We start from the raw sequence: 15,976 nt of genomic DNA, 5'->3' as shown, positions 1-15,976 counted from the left end.
CTCTTTCTTCTGTCATGACATTAAGGAAATTTTCCAACCTCTAGGAGAAGGAACAGAAATAACACAAGTCCAAATGAATTACGTGAAACAGTCAGTATACCATCATTACAATACAGAGTTCACAGAGAATAATTTGCCAAAGAGCTGAACACCTTCCCAATATGCCTGTTTAAAACAGGAGAATAGAAGACATATGCAAATCAGGGAAAATAATGTACAATTTGTTCTCTCAGTACACAGTAGAAATTAATAAAACATTACTATTCTCACCCATTCTTCAAGCTTTCTGTTTACTGAGAAATTGTTGATCACAGCAAAAGTGAATATATATAACCTTTTAGAAAGTATATATGTAACAATATATGCAGTACGTAATTGTATTCGGTTTACATGGCAAGGGCTTGGTAACAGGGGGATTGACTGCAGGGGTGGCCTCTGTGACAAGGGTCCAGCAGCTGCCCCATGGCAAGTAAGGGCCAGCTCCAAAAGAGGACCTGCTGCTGGCCAGAGTCAAGCCAATAGTGATGCTGGTTGTGACTCTGAAAACAGATTTGAGATAGGGAATAAAACTTGCTGTAAAACAGCAGCTGGAAGAGATGAGTGAGAGCCAGCCCTGCAGACCCCAAAGCCAGTGCAGAAAGAGGGCAGGATGTGCTCCAGGCACGCAGCAGCAGTTCCCCTGAGGCCTGTGGAGAGGCCCCTGGAGGAGCAGGCTGTCCCCCTGCAGCCCATGGGTCCCACATGGAGCAGATCTCCACGCTGCAGCTGCCCCGTGGGTGGAGGAGCCCCCGGTGGAGCAGGTGGATGTGGCCTGGAGGAGGCTGCGGCCCATGGAGAGCCCCCACAGGAGCAGGCCCCGGGCCGGAGCTGCAGCCCGTGGAGAGGAGCCCACGCAGGAGCAGGGGTCTGGGGGGAGCTGCCACCCACTCATCAGGGACCCGTGCTGGAGCAGTTTGCTCCTGGGGGATGGATGGACCCCATGGCAAGGAGCCGTGTGGGAGCAGTTCTTGAAGAGCTGCTGCCTGTGGGCAGCCCCCGCAGGCTCAGTTGGGGAAGGACGGCATCCCGTGGGAGTGACCCCACGGGGAGCAGGGGCAGAAACCAAGCGTCAGGAACTGACCGCAGCCCCATTCCCTGTTCCTCTGTGCCTCTCAAGGGAGGAGGCAGAAGAGGATGGATGGGGGGGAAGGTGTTTTTTAGGTTGCTTTTATTTTCTCACTGCTCTAGTCCAGTAGTGGTAGACGATAAATTATATTAATCTCCCTACGCTGAGTCTGTTTCGTCCATGATAATTGTTGAATGATCTCCCTGTCCTTATCTCAACCTTTGAGCCCTTCCCATCACATTTTCTCTGCTTTTTTCCTTTGAGGAGCAGGACTGAGAGAGTAGCTGTGGTGGAGCTCAGCTGTGTAGCACATTAATTTATAATGCACCACCCACACCCCACAAATATTTATATATATAAAATATACGTTCACACCAGTGAAAAGTGGAAAGGCTGAAGTAACTACTAAGTTTCATGCAAATTAAAGCTGAAACACAGATCTCCCACTCAGCTCCTAAACAAGATGTAATGAAAGCAGAACTGAAGTAGGAACAAGTCTGCTTCAACAGACCTCAGTGTTTTACCTTTTCTACTTCAACCACTTTCTTCTCTTAGCTTAATGAATCCGTGTATCATCCAGCCAAGTGATAAGAGATATACTAAACAGATGTTGAATAATCCAAACTTAATTCCAGCTTTCTTCCCTGAGCAGAATTAGTAATTTAATTTTGTTCTGGAGTGGAAGGGCTTAAAGAGCCAGCTTGCTTCACCTGTTTTTTCCCCTTGTATTTTACATTCTTATCAGTATGTTTCCTGTACAGAAGCGTCATCAGCCAGTTCCATATTCCACTACCATGTCATAGCTCTTAATATAAATAGAAAGCTTAAAATCCATGTTCCCCTCCCCCACAGATACCTCCCTTCACAAACTCAGAGTACTTTTAATGTAGCAGCAGTGCTTTTACAAATTGCCAGGCAAGAAAAAAAAATCCCCACAATAACAGAAGTTTCAGAGTCCAATAGTTGGTTTATTTTTGCCTTGCTCACGTTTCTGCATTTACTTAAATTGACAATTTAGTAAATTTAGTAAATATAGAAATAGTCAAAGCCTTTTCCGAAAGTGAAATTCAGATGTTTACAAGAACCGAATTTTATGATTTGTCAATTATTCATCTGCACTGACACAGTTTTCTAACAAAACAAAAAAAATTTCCCAAACACCTCCACTGAACATCAGCTTCCAACTTAAATATGTAACACTTGTTTCAAATAAATTGTGGGTGGTGAAGGAATTGAGGCTTTATAGCTACCTTGCCTTAAAACAAGAGTATGACCCAGAGTATGAGAGCATGATCCAGAGAAACCCACAGATTCTTCAAGTTACTCCAGCCTTCACAAGCTCTATCCCTCAAACATTGGCTTCAAGCACTTTCTGCTGCAAGTATTTTCTAGAAGCATTATTATAATAATGAAATTTGTATTCACTAGTAAAGAATACTTGAACTTTTGACCAACAATCCTTTAGCATTTTGCAGGACATCTCAACCAGTTCCCTCTCCAGATATCAGTACATCTGCAGCATTAAGAGTAAGTTTATGTAAATTTTCATCATACAGAGGCAGTTTCTACTTTTTGACAAGTTAGTGGAAGCCTCATGAGCAGATCTGGAGACAGTTTGATCTCTTTTATCTTGCTTATGTTTCTCAAAAAAATTTAAGTGCAAACAGTCCTAGCAGTCAGTCCATTTAGTTCCTCTAACCAGGGATTATGTAGCCTTCACTTTTTCACCTGGTAGCTAAATTTGTTCTTCTCATCTCAAATTAATATCACTCTCCTAATCAGTATTAATCTTCTTTTCTAAAGCAATGCAAAGCCTCGCAGTTTTGTGGGGTATTCTGCGTCAAAAAAGCACATCACAAATACTGACTGTGCAAGGAAAACAGAATAGTTCAGCTGGAAGGGAACTTCAGGGATCATCTTGTCCAACTGCCTGACCGCTTCAGGGCTAACCAAAAGTTAAAGCATAGTAACGAGGGCATTATCCAAATGCCTGTAAGAACACATGGCTGTTAAAATACTCTTTCCATGTTAAGCATTTCTCGATGAACCATACAAAACACACAGTATTCCAGGGAGCGCCGTTTCTCCAATTCCTCTATAGCTGCTGTGTATGAATGCTTAAGGCAAGAGAGCTCACTGTACTAAGCAGTGGCCATCTACCACGTAGTAGTCCTTGAAACAAGCAAAGATTATAATGGATAATGACAAGATGGGCAAAGCATTTTCATGCTGTAGACAGGAAAAATTCTCTGCCAAAGAACTAGGGTTGCTCAGGAAGAAATAGTCTGCTCAGAGCAGTTTTGTTTTGTTTTTTAAATCAAATACCAATCCTTCCTCCTTCACTTCCACACATTTCTTCCTACTGTTCCTGTTCTGTTCCTAATTCCAAACATGAGCAAGTAAGTTCGATTAAGAGCTTCTCAGCTATAGTTGTGAATATTGCTTCTGCGCTCCTAAATGCCATAGGAAGTTAACCCTGACAAATACAAGCATTTGTCTCCAGTGCACGTTTTATGAAAAAGCAAGCAAAAGACAAAAGCCATGGCTGAGAGAAGGAAGAGATAAGGTACTCATGTCCTAGCGTCAGTGTTCATTTTCCTAACTGCTAGAAGCACAGATCATACCTTAGAAAAGCACATTATCACACAAATAAAATATTACATAAGGACACCAACTTTACTCTGATTTGTAGCAAGAGTTCCAAAAGGTATTTTTGCCCAACATTTTTCAGAGCTCAACTTGCAATTTTTTATTTGTTTTTAATCCAAGCAAATCTAAAACATTTCAGTTTCTAGTATATGTGTTAATGCTGGAAAATATTCTGTTTAAAATACTATTTAGAGCTTATCTGTGTAAGAACAACTCAGCGCATATCTGCCCTTTGCAGTAATGTTCTGAGAACGAAAACTAATTCCAGAATACATATGAAAGACTGCTCAGAAGAGCAGTCCATTTATTTATTATGTTTTGGTTTTAATTCACCTTACTCTAAGTAAACCTATGAAATATCTGGGTGTTTTTTCACTTCTGATTGACCCATAGGACACTGGAGACAGTTGCAAAACTTGCAAATATATCAGCTCAATCCCCCTAGCATAAATCAGTTACAAATACAAAACTACATTTACAATATAAGATACCTTTCAAACTATCCCCACCTTGGTGTTCATACATTGCAATAAAGTATCAGATTTGCCACTGTTATGATAGTTTGGGATCTTCAAGACAAATACAGAACTAACAGCTTTTAAAATTAATCACCAGATACTTCTTAAAGTTGTAGCCGTAACACCTGTAGCTGTAACACGATTTTTAAACATCAGGCAACTTTGATGGAAAAATAGTTCTCCTAGTAGAGGAAGATACATACTACTGATATGAATTATGTACAAAACACGTTGCTTACAATATTCTTATATACACCAGTCTGTAGCATATAGCTCTACAGCACCACAGATTACATGTGCATTTTTACTATACAATCCCTCACAGAAACAGCCTCCAAGAACAGTTTATCAATATACACAGCTAGTCAGCAAGAGAGTTATGCCAGAAGTTGGGAAGTACCACATTCAATACTGTCTGCAAAACTAGCTTTGACCTTTCATGTCCATTTAATACCAATAAACAGGATAAAATTAAGTCACAGAACATTTGGGGGAGAGTTTTAGATTTCATGTCAAGCCTAATATGGTAGCATATCACCATTTTTCAAGAAAAAAACAGAATTATAGAATTTCTTTTTAAAATCTTAGGCCTGAATAGCATCTTGCTGTATTCACATCCCTCAGCTAAGCAGGTCTTTATTCTTCATGAAGTCTCACTGTTTATGCCTGCAAAAGTATAAAATAACATTCAGCAACATTTCACATCCACTTTCCTTTATGAAAGTGACAACATCAGGCAAAAAAATAAACAAGGGCTTCTTTTTTTTTTTTTTTTTTTTTTACATAAACAGTGCTACAGCTTAAAATGCAAAGAGGAAAACAAACAGCCACTTCTCTAAATGAAACAGCTTGCTCTTACATACCTAGAATCGTTAAAACTATTTTATCCAAAATTGCAGCACTTCTTGCACACATAGACTTAATTTTTTTCTTTGTTTTAAGAATCAGGTCCCTTAAATTCTCCATCTCTGACTTTTCCGACCGCTACCTTAAATAGCGGCCCAGCAAGAGCTACACTCACCCTGCTCAATGAGTGCGCTTAGGGAAGGTGCAGACGGTGCAACATTATGAATAAATTAATCTATAATAAGTATGCCCTTATTTCATAAGGCAGAGATCTTTTATAAATTTAAGGTCAGGTACAGCTCCAAAAGAAAGCTGTAAGACTTCTCAGATTTTTTCATTTAGCAAAATGGTTGTCTTAGTCCAATTTGCAGACTTACTGTGAAGACTGATGAGATTTCTCCTTTCTTGTGACCATCTACATCCCTCTGGATGAATTTGGTGCCATTAAGACCCCTCTTGAGTTTTATCTAATCCTTCCATTACTAAGGGGTACTACCAAAGTAACTCCAAACCTGAGTTTTTTTGCAGTAGTAGTTAGGCTTTTTTCTTTGCAGCTCCCCCCAAAGTCTGTCACACTAACAGTAACTACAACCAACTGTGGAATAAAGAAGAGTGCCATAAAATAAAACCATCTCCACTGAAAATTAGAGGTATTTTTATTTTAAAAATACAAAGGATATACAACCAAGAGAGAACTTTGTAACATGTCAAAGGTACAACAAGGGATAACCGCTAATCTGAAGAAACAAGCTTTTATTAATTAATGGACAGGTCTCATTTTCTTCAGCCTTAAAGCATAAAGCTCTTATTGCTGCTTTCCAAAAACCAAGAAATTCATACACGAGTTACAAAAGCACAGAAATACGCAACATTACTAACACTCTTTCAACACTGAAGAGAAGCTGAACTCACTTCTACAGACACTTTTTCCTCTCTCCTCTCCTCCAAGTACAGCCAAGCATCAGCTCCCCCCAAGTTCTCCCCTGGTGACAATGAGGGCCCTTCACCTCCATACCCTCCCACGCATTTCCCCAGTACAAGCCAGAAGTTTCAAGGACAGGAGCTGCAGCCACAGGCAGGCCTAAGAACAGGCAACAGGGTGAAGAGAAGCCAGGACAAGTGTCCGCACAATGCAGGCTCCACTAACTCCCACTATTTCTTCCTGAAAAGCACAGCCACACCTCACAGCCACCACCCTCTTTGGAAGTTGAATAGTTTACTGCTTTGTTACAAGGACCATAGTGCTGTCATCTGCACTTCCACACTAAGTACAATTAGCTTCAAAACTGAGATTAAAGGTTGCCAGGTGGGAATATTATCAAATTACCAGCAACAGCTGGCTATGGGAATTCCAGCTGGACTGCTGTAATCCATTCTCCTTCTGCCAGCTAAGAAGTGGAGAAGGCAGGAAAACTGACCTTAAGGAAGCAGGATAAGGAAAAAGATGCCAGATACAGACAGTCAGAAGACACTGGCTGTAATGCCTGTGCATCAAATATAGCACTTGCTGAATTAGCTGATACAGTTTGACCTAGTTATTTGGACAGAAAAAAAACATCAACATTATATATATTGTATTTGGAAACCAACTCAGGCATCCCTAGACAGTAAAGAAATAACTTCCAGGCAACGAAAAAAAATCTACATATAGCTTCTTTCTATTAGTCATAAAGATGAAAGTAAATGCAAGGCACCTCGCTGTAGAAGACACTAGGATCTCAGTGCTGGGAAAACCTTTTGCTAACCTTCCAAAGGTCTTCCCTTCCTTGAGAGAAAGGAGAAAAAAAAAAAAAAAAACAGCCCCCCAAAACAGAACTAACACTCAAAAAACCCACAAACACCCAGGAAGGTAAGTTCTTATGGTCTTATGGTCTCCAAAGAGACCATTTACACACAAAAATCAAACCATTACTTTTTTCTCATTTCCAAGAAACCTTAGCATTGTTCAGGTATTTTTAAGAGCAACTGTACTGAGTGATGAGTTTTTTATGTTTGTTTTTATTTTTTAAATATGGCCACTGAAGGCTAAGAAGCCACATTCAGATGGGTTATATTTATCCAAAAAAGTATTTGAGATGCATTGTCATATTATTTGATACCATTTGAACTCAGGAGTCTTTACACTCGTAATTTTGAGTTCACAGTTTCCCAGAGGGTAGAAAACAACCAAAAAATTAAACTCAGCATTTCCTTTGTCCAATTAGTATCAGCAAAAGAGGGTGACAACACCCTGGGCAATCTGCTCCAGGTGGCCCTGCTTGAGCACGGGGAGCTAGACCAGATGAACTCCAGAGGCCCCCTCAACCCCAGCCATTCTGATTCTGTGAACATGTGGTATTCAAGCAGCTCATTTTAGATCTTAATCTTGTTATTTCAAATGCCATATTGGCTGAACTACTGCTGCTTGCTCCTGCAGCTGCAGAAATACCACTGAACCAGTGACTAGGCAAGCCCCTGGAACAAGGATTTCTCAACTTCCAAGTCAGTCACTGATAACATCGGTTCCTGCACAAATGCAAATCATCATCCGTAAGCATTCACCTTCTTCATAAAACAGATTCAGCTCCTTTAAACATCAGAAGCCAAATGATTCAATAGCGTCTATATAAAAAAAGAGACTTAGATGGACGGGGTGAAAATAGGCAGGCAGTTGTAGCAATTTTGAAGCATAAAAAAAAAACTTTTCCTTAGCTTATGCCAAAATAATATGTCAATTATTGAACTAGCCTGCACAGAAACTGATCCATAGCGGATATTGAGCAGTTAGATCAGATCTATTTTCTAGCAAAGAATAGCTAAGAGTCAAAATACTTAAACTTCAAAGCTACTTACATAAACAGACAAAAATACAGCATTTCCCAAACAGCTTTGAGAAGTACCAGTAAATTTTCTTTAAGGGCTGTATTTAGTAGAATTTTCTCCTGCCTGCCAGTAAGAGGCAATCTTTCTTGAGAATAAGATGTAATCTAGGTAGTACAAACAGGATAAAAGCCCAACTTAAAAAAAAAAAAAAAGGAATTATCGTTAAAAACAATTTTACGTACATTTAATTCACGGCTAACAATGCATGTCATTAATTCAAGGAGCAAATATCATCAATTTAGATTAAGCAAATTTTTCAAAAACCCTACAAGGTTATTGGATTTCCTTGATTTTACTCATTTTGTTTTCTGACAGAATCTCTACCATGTCCTACTACTTAAGCCTAGAAGCTTTATTTTAGCACCAACAATGCAAAAAAAATAAAAAAAGATTTATCTGGCATTTATTCACTTGGGATGGGAGCGAAGGAGAATGGCAGAACACAAGGGGAGAGAGAAGGAAATTGCTACAAATATATTTGCATAATGGTTCCTCTGACTACACAAGATGTACTGAAACGGGTTGTAACTGCTAACTCACTGAAGTTTTTTTTTGGAAAGACTATATACGGAAGAATTAAAACTAGCAAATCATTACATACTTTGAAAGACCTTTATCAAAATTCAGAAGCAAATCTTTTTATTCTGTTATATGCTGCTCATCTGTCATCCATTTAAAACTGTTTAATTTTAATTACAAATATCCTATCTCATCCATCCTTCTGGTAGCATATGCTATATCACAATATTAATAATTAACCAGGCTTTTTCTTCTTATGTTCATAGCTTCTTGGCCACGACTGAAGGCATGGCCATTTTATGCTTAGCTCTCTTCCCTGTGTCCAAATATTCCATACAGATATTGCCAAAAACAGCATTAACAAATGTAATGTGCTGAACTAGATGTTAAGTGAATTTTTATATACCTATTTAGTTTAACTTACAAAAGCATAAAGAACCATATATATTACCTTATAACAATAACTTAATGTTTTCAAAGAACATAGCCAATCCCTGTCCAATCAATTATTGTCAATTAATGCCAATTTCTGACAGTAAAGCAACTGTTGTGTCCAGAAATGTGTCTCATCCCCTATTTTGGGGATGACAGAATGATCTAAAATACTTCCCCTAATGTTTGCCTGCCAAACAAATCTTATTCAGTTATTTTTCAGTCACAAAACACAAGATACTCATGGCAGAAGACACTGACTGTTAGAATTTCATCTCAACCTCATTCATATCTAAGCCCATCCTTCAGTTCCCTCCCTCCAAACTGAGCAGCAGCTAGTCCAGCCTGCTGAGTCCCAGTTTCACTTCTACCTCCTTAACCCTTTAAATCCTTTGTCCTAGAATAAGACCAGAGAGCATTACAATTTCAACATTAGCATAATTTCTAATTTTGCACAGTATATTTGCATTTCAGTGCTATCTAAGCATTAGTGACAGTTTTATGGAAGGCTAGCTCAATATTACCACCACAAACACAGAACTAAGATACAAGTCAAGCAATTCAGTAGATGGCACTCTTTCACAAAAATCAAGAAAGGAAACTGTCCTCACAATAAACAAATTATTACCATGAAGCTGCAAAACTTATTTTTTTTAATATGTGAAAACCTTAAATACTCATTGGAGTGTTTAATATTTGGTACTTTTCATGGGAAACCATGTATGATTCTTTTTTACATGCAAAAACATTAAGAGGCATTATTATTTTTTTTTGCCAAACTGCAATTCTACATTGCTATTTTGTCCAGACATTTGTCTTATTACATAGAGGTCCATTTCATACCACAAAAATAACCGTACATGAAGAAACACTGTTCCACTGTAACCACTGCTACATGAAACATTCTTGTGGTTTTTAAACCAGAAGCCAGTCTGAGAAAGACTACAATGTTGAAGTTGTTCCTCGAAGCTGCTTATGCAACATAATTCAGTACCTCCTGGAAATGTAGAAGACCAAAAGGTCTTCTATTAAAAAAAAAAAAAAAAGATTAGGCATTATTTTGCTATCACTAGTAAACATTTTGCATGATTTAGCTTAAGCTTTATTAATAGCGTCAAAAAGATAGATGGCCATTAGATCAATTTAAAACAACCTTCAATTCTTTAATATTACAGAAACATGAATATAGTAGATAGGTCATTTCATCTCAGCTCTTCTTTTAAAATTTTTTGTGGATGGCACCTTAAATCCTGCTCTCTCATTATACTTGTATACTTCAGATAGTTCCTTTGGCCACAAGAAATGCATCACCCTGTGCTAAACAGAATTCCCATGAGAGCATGAACACAGCATTACTGCTTGGTATGGCTGTGCATGTCAAGCATACCTCTTATTAAGATTAGGAAGGACAGAATTCATTAAAGTCTTGTAGCACTGCAAGTATCCACTGCCCATTTTAAGACTACAAAAGGATGGAAAAAAGAACATGAACAAAACAGCCCAGTCCAAAGTAGTTTTCCTAAGCATGTTTCCTGCAGTTTTTCCAGGTTGCATTTGACTGCGTGGAGATATGCTACTACCTTGCACACCTCGCTTCTTTAAATGAGGGTGGGTTTTTGTTTTTTGTTTTTGGTTGGTTGTGGGTTTTTTTTGATAGTTTAGAGAATCTGCTCATCTTTTGGCCTTGCGCACTTCCAGTTCCCATCAGATTCCATGTAAGATCTGGTATTTAAGGCAGTGCTCATCCGCCCTGCTATCACAAGAATGTTTTACTTCTTTGTAATCTGCTATTTTAATCATTTTAGGACTGAAGAATTGTTTTGTTCAAGTTTGACAGAAAGGAAGAAGTGTTGCAGATAATGTTTTCCTGTAGGCTTTATGAAAATAGGAAGCTGAAAAGAGAAGAGAAACCTAGATTAGATGCAGAGCCCACCAAAAGGGCCAGCATTACCTCAATATCCTAAAATAGAGGCTCTGCATAAAATGCTGCAGTCATGGAAAACTGTTACACACACCGTTAACAACAGTTACCACACACAGGGTAATTCTATTACAAGAGAGAGCCATATGATACCAGGTTTCACAAATTAAACGTCTCAGCTTTTTTTCCTCAGGTAAAGGAATACCCACATCCTTTAACTCTTTTCCTATAACTGAAACTGTTCCAGTCCCAGGAAAGGGGAAACCGAATTCCTTCAAACTGTCGTATGAAGAGAACATATATGACAACGTGCATCTCTGGCTAAAACCCACAGAAATATACCTGGTTTTGCTGCCCAGCTCCTCCAAGGTTCCTCCACAATCCTGCAGCTTAAATGAAGTTTCTAGCACAGATTCTGCAAGAATGAGATTGTCTTCAAAAAAGCCTGCACTGAAATTTAATAGCTTGAAATCTGATTTATGAGGAGCAAGGAAAGGGTCAACGCAGGGAGCGGGGGGAAAGAAAGCTGAGCATTTGTCTTGCTGCATAGTCTTAGAAAAGCTGCAGAAACAAAGACTAGAGCTTTTCCTTTCTACGCAAAGTGCTGCTGTGTCCTTCACTTACTAGTCTGCTCTCCAAATGCCAAAAGAGATCTTCGTTTCCACCCTTTCTCTCCCTCACCTCTCCCCCCTTTTTTAAAATGGTAAAGAGAAAGAAAGAAAGATAAATACCAAGGCTGTACAAAGATCTACTTGAAGAGACACCCAGCTGGATTCCTCAAGAAATTGTTACCTTTAATTGCATTTTTACAGTTAAAAAAAATAAGGAAGTTTGGAGCGGTTTTTGAGCATTTTGGTTCTAACTGGAATCTTTTCAGCAACTCACTTGCTCTTGAGAACCACCCCAAGAGGTGTAAACAACCACTGTTTTAAGTATCACAAAAGTCAGCGATTCTAAAAAACGAATAATTGCTATTATCATTACTAGCTCCAGTACTACTTCCCACCCCACCCCCAAAAAAAATTTAAACACTTGCTGTTTGTAGTAGGCTATCAGACCAGTTCAGAGCTTTACTGAGGTTTTAATTTCAAAGCCTGAAGTTACAGATGCCAGAGGGTTTCTCAGCTTGTCTGGGTAAATTTTTGTAGAAAACAGTACTGCAGAAATACCACAACACGACAATATCTAGGGACTCAGGCAAGAGCAGAGGTCTCCGGAACAGGACTCCCCACACAAACTCAAAAAGGTTTCGAAGCAGCAAGTTCAGAACTTTAAACTGAATCCTCACGTTTAGACCTGCCTCACGTCAGGAGAACCTGCACTGATACAGTGTAATTCACTGCTTAAAACCCTGAGGATACAGTTAACCCCCCCCCCCTTTTTTTTTTAAAAAAAAAAAAAAAACACACTGAGTATTACATGGATTTTTATTACTCAGCAATAATAAGAAAGTGAAAATATTTGTTAAGCTTCACTTCTGTAATGCCTTCTATCAAAAAATATTCCAAGAAACCGCTGCTGCAACTCAGCCAAATACCAAAATCACTAGAAGTTGCAACATGCAGTAGTTTTACATATGCTGTACATGGTAATGAATAAAAACCATGGGACGCTCAAATATAAGCTGATACAATAAGCATTTAAGTTGGTACCTGTCATACCAAGCCTGTCATACTGTCATGATGTTCTTAAATGTACGCTAGAAGGAAAAATAAAAATAAAAACAAGGGGGGAAATTTTTCCCCCCAAGAATTAGGTAGAAAAGTTCAAAGAGAATACATGTAAATACCGTCTTTACAAGATATCATTCAAAGTTTATTACTTCCTTCAGATGTGGGCATACTAAAACGTCAACCCTTTAAGCAGGAACAAGCAACCCTGTTGCACATATACCATTCTAGACACATCTGTGGGAACTGAAAAAAATGAAAAAAAGGATTAGCCTTCCTGCTAGTAAAGAACTCCACTTGAGCTAAACTCAAACATGTATAAAGAAAAAAAAAAAAAGCTGTCTTCTCCTACAAGAAAAAACTTTATTGGGCAAACTGCCTGCAGACTTGTTTTATTTCTTTTAAGTGCTACAAGTCTGGAAGTGTTTTGCCTACAATCCCAACTAGTTTTGCATCCAAGGGCTACAAACAAAACCTGTTTGATACGCTAGCACAACAAGTCTGATTACTACTCATTTTTCCCATGAATGGCCAAGGTCCCAGCTCCAGCCTCCCAGAAAGGCTGATTAATCGGGAATCACCAACAAATCCCCCCACATGTCCCAAGTCTGTGCGACTCTAAACTTGGGAGAGCAGGTCGCCGTCAAAGCCACTCTGCCATCAACAGGGCTGCACAGCACAGACAAAGAATTGTTTCAATAGAACCAAGTGACATCTCATCCCATAAGCCACATATATAAGCAAATCTGATCCTCCTGAATCAGAAAAGAAAGAGGAAAGTTTGATTATTAGGCCCAGACCACTTGAGATAGTTTCCAAGAGCACATCTGGGCTGGGTTCTGGAAGAGGCCACTCACCACAAAGTGCTATGATGAACTAACAAAAGCAGCACTGTACCAATGAACACTCAAGAACTGAAACAGCATTTTTGAAGTTACTCCATGAGAAAAATAAACCACCTACAGACACAGAAAACTGCAGACACAGAAAACTGCAAACATTTATGATAAAGACAGACCAACTATTCTTTTCTGAAAGATAAGCAGATTATTTCTATTAACAAAAAATTCCCAACATGCACAACAGCAACACTCTCCTCAAGGAGAACAATCTCTTCCAATACAAGCGAGGAAGGAATTTGTTTAAGACCTCCACGTTAGGCCACCCAACCCCCCACGTTGCAGTCACACAGGGACAAAAATGATATAGAGAATGGCAATTTTATAAAATGGCTACTAATAAAGGCAACCACAGAAGTAACAAGGAGTAACAGATAGTCAAGCACTAAGCTATGAAGATACTTGAGGCTGCTTGGTGTTTCAAAAGTTATTAGTAGGAACTGAAAATATTTATAGAGATTCAGCATCCCTCACACAGACTGCATTTACACTGGTCATCTTTTACTGTATTATTACAACACTTTTAAAAGACTAACAACACGTATTGCCAACTGAGTAATTTCATTAGCAGTAAACTTTCCCCCAAACTAAGTATATTTGTAATATGTACAATAATACTTCTTATACTTATAATACTTAATAATTAAGAAGCATAATACTTATGCTTCTTAATATAATAGCCAACAAGAGGTTTCAGAATACATGTAGAGTTGTGTTGTGTTTGTTCGCTTTTAAAAGGTATTTGTGGTTGGGTTTTTTTTGTTTGTTTGTTTGTAGAATAAACCAAGTTTAGAACAGAAAACACACCTATTATCTTCAATGTCAAGTCTGGGTACAACCACTGTGCTAAGATGCTATCGTGTTTTAAGTGGCACAAAGTAGTTTTACCCCTAAAATCTTACTCAGCACCACGAGCTTCTGACCTTGCTTAGCACCCTGTTCTAACTGCAACAATAACCTCAGCTACAGTCAAAAAAAAAAAAAAAAGCAGGAACATTAACAGATCACAGTGTGATCACCACACTCAAGTTTCCATGCCAGCTTCTTTGACATCAAAACTCACCAGCACCAATGCACCAACACCCTTGCCATTTTACATTACGCCATACCACAGAAATTGTTTCATCAGCTCTTTAGGCATCAGACAAATTTTGCTTAAGCAGCAAGGATTATCCCCTTGCCACTAGACAGTACAGGCTTAGAGAATTTTAATTTGTGTGCTGTAAAAACAATCACCATGCAAAGTACTGAGCTGAACTGAGACGTGTGTGCAGCCACACAGCTAAGGATGTCTTTCCTCTGACAGGAGCCAGCTGACGACCACAGAAACCACTGCGCTGACTCAAACCAGAGGCCCGCACATTCTGGCACCATCCCCTACATCGTCACTATGTGCTATGTAAGAACAGCACACAAATCTGGCCAGTGTATTACATGTTTCTAAATGTATTTAATATAAAATAGTATATTCAAGTTGATTTCAAAGAGGTGAATTGCTATGAAATTATACCAAAGACTTAAGAATTAAACATTTAAGTAACACTCTTGGAATTGAAGTAGACTCTCCCAAGTTTCCGCAGCCTCACTAGGAGCTGATCTTTTTCCTTAGGTCAGTCTTGAAAATAGAAGAAGACTACATTTGTAAAGGAAAACCCAAATTTAACCTGAAAGCAGGCAACAAGCACTTTTTCCTGTTTTCGAAGCCATCCTTATTAAAAAGGATTTCAGCAAAGTAACAGCCAAGTGTGTAAGTATTCTACCCAGGTCAGGGTCAACTAGACATAGAGAAGTTAAAGGCCATTTTTGAGCACTTCAGGGATAAAAGCCTGCCCATAACCTCAACGAAGGATTTCCACAACTTCTGTCAAATGAAATGAAATGCACTTCTCTTGTAGCCAGCTCCTGTTTGCCTGGAGGAACTGGAGAGCTGGACTCAGTGATCCTCATGGGTCCCTTCCAACTCTGGATATTCTATGATTTTCTGAAGCGGTGACACTGACCACCTGTAGTGCTTACTATGCCAAGGCAGATGACTTGACCCTGAGGTGCAATAGTACTAACAGCTTAATTTTTAGCTGTTTTAGGACGGAGCAAACCTATTAAGATTACAATTTTTAGTGACTAACAAATACTTGCAATTTAAACTACACAGAACCACCACTGGCCCCTTTGGAATTATAATCGCTGGTATTATAATTGAGCTGGTTTTAAATCAAAAGTCTACACTAAATACATGTCTTTTCTTCCACAAAGCAGGGAATCAAACTGATACCAATGCATTCAAATATTAGCGCTGCAGAGCTGTGTTTGCTATCCACAGTAACAGAAGCCTTTATGGCTGTTACCACTAGTGCCACATTGTATGTCTTACAAGCAACTTTCCTGCATTAAATACATGTCTTCACTAAGTTTCAGTCAGTTTTCCTGTTGAAAACTACAGGAGGTAAAGAGGCTGCACAAATGCCATCAAAATCCTGGTCTGGAAATGACAGAACTCACTGTTAGTTACATATAACAAGACGATCATAAAATACTGGAACTGCTTCTGTTTATTT

The 15,976-nt window shown here is 38.8% G+C and overlaps 1 protein-coding gene across 8 annotated transcripts in view; it reads right to left on the bottom strand.

The window, feature by feature from the left end:
- STXBP5 (syntaxin binding protein 5) overlaps positions 1-15,976 on the bottom strand; it is a 107,003-nt gene that overhangs the window by 76,979 nt on the left and 14,048 nt on the right. The window lies entirely within an intron of this gene.

Source organism: Anas acuta, chromosome 3, assembly GCF_963932015.1.
Source record: "Anas acuta chromosome 3, bAnaAcu1.1, whole genome shotgun sequence".
Classification (NCBI taxonomy): Eukaryota; Metazoa; Chordata; class Aves; order Anseriformes; family Anatidae; genus Anas; species Anas acuta.
This window is presented reverse-complemented; position numbering and strand designations above follow the sequence as displayed.